Below are 6,449 nucleotides of genomic sequence, written 5' to 3'. Positions count from 1 at the left end.
CTGACCCTGAAATGACCACAATGCCAGGAAGATACTTTGTTTGCATAGATCTCAGGCCTTAAATATGACCATATGTGTGAATTTGAAACTTTTTCCACAAGATAAGTGTCTAATGGGAAGAACAACCTAAGAGGATATACAACAAGCCGTTGATGTTTACTGATGGCCTCCTCTGGGCACTGGGATTTTGACAGAGGAATTTGCTGTCTTTTTACCTCATATGCTTAGAAAAGGAATATAGGAAAGTGGGGTTGTGGGTGGTTTTAAATTTCTTCCAATATTTCTATAATGAAAATATATTACTTTTAAATCAGAAACAAAATAAATTGTCCTAACTAGGAAAAGGGGACTTCTGTTTCTGAGGAGTAGAGAGTAGCATAAATGAGTTCTTTAAGGCCATATGAAAGCAGTGGTTCTATAGTGTTGAGGAAAATCTGGCTTATTCTAGTCTCCCTGTTAGGTAAAGAGGTTTCAGATACAAAGGAAAAGACCAGCAACCCAATAGGAAAATGAGCCAAGGACATGAACAAACAGTTCACAGAAAAGAAAACCCAAATGTCCCTTAAATTCAATAAACAGCTTGATCTGCATCATAATAAGAGAAATGCACATTAAAGTATCTGTTGTCTATCAGACCGGCAAAAACCCCAGTTTGGTAACATATTCTTTTGGCAAGATGTGGGAAATGTATACTCTCCCGTTGGTGGGAGTATGATATGGTAAAATACTCTGTGGAGGGGAATCTGACAATACCTATCAAATTATTCTTTGAAGTAGCAGTCCCATTTCTTGGAATCCAGCCTACCCATACACCTGTGTGTGTACAAAATTATATATGAGGTTTTCATCACAACGTTGTTTTGGTGTTAAAAAATGGCAGCAACTCAGCTGTGAAGTGTTCCGGGAAGTCAGGGACCCCGAACGGAGGGACCTGCTGAGGCTCTGACAGAGGAACATAAATTGTGAAGATTTCATGAACATTTATCACTTTCCCAGTCAATACTCTTGTGGTTTCCTATGCCTGTTTTTGCTTTGATCTCTTGGTCCTGTCATCTTCGTAAGCTGAGGATGTGTGTTGCCTCAGGACCCTGTGATGATTGTGTTACCTGCACAAATTGTTCGTAGGGCATGTGTGTTTGAACAGTGTGAAATCTGGGCACCTTAAGAATAGGATAACAGCGATTTTTCAGGGAACAAAGGAAATAACCTTAAAGTCTGGCTGCCTGTGGGCCGGGCAGAACAGAGCCATATTTCTCTTATTACCAAAAATGGGTAAGAGAAATATTGCTGAATTCTTTCCCCCGTAAGGAATATTAATTAACAGCCCTGGGAAAAGAATGCATTCCTGGGGAGGGGAGGGGGCCTCTGAAATGGCCGCTCTGGGGGTGTCTGCCTTATGCAGTTGCAGATAAGGGATGAAACACACCCTGGCCTCCTGCAACGCCCCCAGGCTTGCTAGGATTAGGAAATTCCAGCCTGGCAAATTCTAGTCAGACCAGTTCTTTGCTCTTGAACCCTGTTAAGATGTTTATCAATGACAATGTGAGCACAGTGGGACATAGAAGTTCATTAGTGATTCCAGTTTTGCCCTGACCTTGTGATCTCACCCTGACCTTCTGCCTTGTGATCTTTCGTCACCCTTGAAGCATGTGATCTCTGTGACCCACACCTTATTTTTACACTCCCTCCCCTTTGAAAATTGCTAATAAAAACTTGCTGGTTTTACGGCTCAGGGGGCATCACGGAACCTGCCGACATGTGATGTCTCCCCCGGACACCCAGCTTTAAAATTTCTCTCTTGTACTCTTTCCCTTTATTTCTAGACCGGCCAACACTTAGAGAAATAGAAAAGAACCTATGTGAAATATCGGGGGCTGGTTTCCCCTGATAGTGAAGGAGACAGGTTAGATACACTGGAGCTTCCACACAGGAGAGAGGGAAGGAGCTGGAGAAGAGGGTGAGTTGAAAGATTTGGGGGTTTCGTTTTTAAGTGAGAGAGCTTTGAATAGGTTTAATGCTGATGGTGGGGATCCAGTTAAGAGAAAGACTGAAAATTAACTAGAGGGAAAGGTAACTGACAGTATAGAGTTCCTAAGAACCCAAGCAGTAAATTCTAGCCTAGCTGGGGGTGGGGTGTGAAGAAGCGAAGAACCTTTTTTATTTTTTTTTTAATGGGCTGGGTGTGAAGCTACATTTGTAGTTTTGTGGCAGGAAGTTCCCTTACTGTAACTTCTATATTTTCTGTGAAGCAGAAGACAAGAACTCTGTTCAAAGTTAGGGAGATGATAGATTGAGGGCTAGAAGAGTAAGGCAGGCTTGAAACAATCATTGTCACGAATGGGAGGTGACCAGAGATTAGTAAGGTTGCTGGGCCATGTGTAGGGGCCCAGTTGAAACCAGCGATTACAAATGTGCAGTGGTTCCAGGCCGTGCGGCTGTGTGAATCTACCTGATGACCCTCGGCTGCTTGCGTACTGCCATGGATAGCGCATGTGTTGGCTTTGTCCAGCTTTGGGCTTTTTCCCACATTGATTTTAAAAAGACAGAGGAGCCACAGATTTTGGAGTACTGCAAAATGACTTTCCAAATTGATGAACCATGGACTCTAAGCTGGATAGACAGAGAAATGAAAAGAAGGGACTAATAGGGAATAAGACGTGTGATCCATGGCCCGATGGCCCTGATGGACGTGAAGATCCACTGTTGTGGAAGGAGTGGAACACTAACACTGAATGATGGAGGCTGTGGTCAGAAACAGGTAAGTGATGGAGGCTGTGGTCGGAAACAGGTCAATGATGGAGGCTGTGGTCAGAAACAGGTCAGTAATGGAGGCTGTGGACAGAAACAGGTCAGTGATGGAGGCTGTGGTCAGAAACAGGTCAGTGATGGAGGCTGTGGTCAGAAACAGGTCAGTGATGGAGGCCGTGGTCAGAAACAGGTTGAATTGGAGGGGCACACATTTGGTCATGAAAATGGTGGGACTAAGAAGAATGAAGTGGCATGCAAGAGACCATTATAGAAATGATGTGGAACTCAGGGTGAGGATGTTGGGTGTGTGCTCTTCTGTATGGACATTGACTTTATGCTAAAATGAGATTCACTATGTGGGAACATAGTAATAAAATAATGTGGCTGGGCGTGGTGGCTCACACCTGTAATCCTAACACTTTGGGAGGCTGAGGCGGGCGGATAGCAAGGTCAGAGTTTGAGACCAGCCTGGCCAACATGGTGAAACACATCTGTACTAAAAATACAAAAATTAGCCGGGCATGGTGGTGGGCACCTGTAATCACAGCTACTCGAGAGGCTGAGGCAGGAGAATTGCTTGAACCCGGGAAGTAGAGGTTGCAGTGAGCCAAGACCATGCCTTTGCACTCCAGCCTGGGCGACAGAGCGAGACTCCGTCTCAAAAAAAAAAAGATAATGTGACATAACTTAGTTGTGTTTACAAACTTTTGATTTTATGGATTTGAAAAAAATCCATCATTCATTTTTGCCAGATTTTTTAAAGCTATCACCCATTATTCATAACAAGAAAGACATTTTAACTCCCACCTCCTCATTTCCCTCTCAACCCCAAAATAAGTAGGGACATAATCCCAGATTAAAGGATAATACTTCCAAGGAAAGGCTTGTCACACATGCACACACACACATTCCTCAGGATCTAACATTTTGCAAGTTGAAACCGCATTCGGGAAGCAATACTCTAATCCACTAAAATAAAATTTCACTTAACACTTGAAATAAACTTGAACTCAAAAAATTTCTCTCCTTGTTGAGACTCAGGCAGTGAGAAGCAGCTGTGACTAGAAATGGCACTGAACTGTCCGTTAGAAACTTTTTAATAAAACATGCTTGTTGTGCCCTTTATTATGTCATCATTATCAGTAAGATGTCAGAACTTTCCATAGATTAAATAAATACTCCAATTTAAGTCATTTCTTTTCAGATTTGTCTGAATTTCAGTTGATCCAGAGCAAGAAAAAGTAAATGTTCACATGTGAAAGTCTGTGGGTCCATTGCATAGACAATTAAGAAATAATAGATAACAGATTCAAGTCAAATGCAGTACGCATGTGGGTGTGTGGCCTAGGATATTTGGATTCCAGCCTGTTAAGCCACTGATCAAGTGATCTTGGCCAAATTACAACTTCTGTTGTCTACATTTGAAGACTCAGGCCCTTTCAGCTCTAATATTGTATATAAAAGTAAAAGGCGGCCAGGCGCGGTGGCTCACACCTGTAATCCCAGCACTTTGGGAGGCGGAGGCAGGCAGATCATGAGGTCAGGAGTTTGAGACCAGGCTGGCCAACATGGTGAAACCCCACCTCTACTAAAATACAAAAATTAGCCGGGCATGGTGGCGGGTGCCTGTTGTCCCAGCTACTCAGGAGGCTGAGGCAGGAGAATCACTTGAACCCGGGAGGCAGAGGTTGCAGTGAGCCAAGATTGTGCCATTGCATTCCAGCCTGGGCAATAGAGTGAGACTCCATCTCAAAAAAAAAAAAAAAAAGCAAAAGGCACTTTGAGTGTGTAGAGACTGTTCACAACTCTACTTTTTTTTGAGACAAAGTCTTGCTGTTGCCCAGGCTAGAATGCAGGAGCACAATCACAGCTCACTGTAGCCTCAACCTCCCAAACTCAAGTTATCCTCCCACCTTAGCCTCCCAAGTAGCTGGCACCACAGGTCTGTGCTACCACACCCTGCCAATTTTTAAAAATTTTTTGTAGAGACAGGATCTGGCTATGTTGTCCAAGCTAGTTTCAAACTCCTAGGCTCACAGTATCCTCCTGCCTCCCAAAGTGCTGGGATTACAGGTGTGAGCCACCACAAATGGCAGCAACTCTTCATTTTGACAGGCCATAGTTCTCAAACTTTAACATATATCATAGTCATCATATTAAAAATGACAATGCCAGGTCTTCATACTCTAGGATTCTGGTTCTTCATTTTGTTAAAGAGATGCACAGACTCAAGAATCTTCATGTTGTTAAAGAAAAAGATTGTTCATGACACTCGATAAAGAAGGATGAGGCAGACATTGTTCAGGGGGACTATTGCAATAGCTGTAGAGAATGCCACGATGGGGTTTTGCAGTCAGTTGGGGCAAGAAATTAGGCTCTACTCCAAATACAAGGAAAAGTGGGAATTTATAGTTGAGTTGGCGGGGGTGGCGGGAGGATCAGAGGAGACATCAGAGATATAGGGGGATTCCAGCTAAATCGACTCTAACAGGATTCTTGCTGAAGGCAGGCCAGAGTGATCAGACGCCACCTGGGGGTTGGTGGAGGGTGAGGAACCCAATCAGATATCAAGGTTGGGGCGTTCTGGCTAAACTGACTTAGCAGGCTTCTGGCTAAAATCGGAAAATGCAAAGATGAACAAAGAGGTCCAGAAGTCAGAGCCTGGTGGAGAGAGTTCAGAGGTGCCTGCTTAGAGAATGGCGAGGGAGAGAATCTTCGTCAGGGTCTAACAAGCATTTCAGGTGATCCCCATGCCATTGTTCCTAGGATCACACCTGAAGAAATGCTGCTGATGTCTATGTCACAGTCCTTTCTGTCTTACCCTTGAACCAAGTGAGAAGACAGCATTGGCCAGCAGTTTTTACTATTTCTCTTTAACTCACGTTTGGACTTTAAACTTTCATCTGCCTCTCTCTCCTACTTTCACGGTGTCTGGAATGTTTTCTCAATGCCAACAATCAATTCTCTGATTGTCCAGACACCAGCTGGATGTCCTACATTCAATTCTAACACTATCTACCTGGAGTTAGCACAGACCCCACAGGTTAAGGGTTCATTCCCACAAGACCCCCACAACTTCAGATGTTGGTTGCAAGGCCTGGCTGCCTGCACTTCCGACCCACTGGCTATAATTCAGGGGTTCCTGCTGAAACTGTAATAGGTCCATCACCATCACCCAATGCAGGCATCAAGTCAGTACACCGAGACACCCGGTTGCGCAGAGAAAGAGGTATTATCGTGGAGCCACCAAACAAGAAGACAGGAGGAAACCTTCAAATCCATCTCCCCAAGGAGTTTGGGGCTCGGGCTTTTTTTTTTTTTTTTTTTTTTTTTTTTGAGACGGAGTCTCGCTCTGTCGCCAGGCTGGAGTCCAGTGGTGTGATCTCAGCTCACTGCAATCTCCGCCACCCAGGTTCAAGCGATTCTCCAGCCTCAGCCTCCCGAGTAGCTGGGATTACAGGCGCCCACCACCACACCTGGCTAATATTTGTATTTTTAGTAGAGACAGATTTCCACCATGTTGGCCAGGATGGTCTTGATCTCCTCACCTTGTAATCCACCCCGCCCCGCCTTGGCCTCCCAAAGTGCTGGGATTATAGGCCTGAGTCACCACGCCCGGCCTGGGCTTGGGCTTTTAAGGGTTTTGGAGTGGGCGGAAGTGTGGAGATGGTGGACTGGCTGAATAGCGCGGTGTGAAGTCA

The sequence above is a fragment of the Pan troglodytes genome, chromosome 3, assembly GCF_028858775.2.
Source record: "Pan troglodytes isolate AG18354 chromosome 3, NHGRI_mPanTro3-v2.0_pri, whole genome shotgun sequence".
Lineage (NCBI taxonomy): Eukaryota > Metazoa > Chordata > Mammalia > Primates > Hominidae > Pan > Pan troglodytes.
This window is presented reverse-complemented; position numbering follows the sequence as displayed.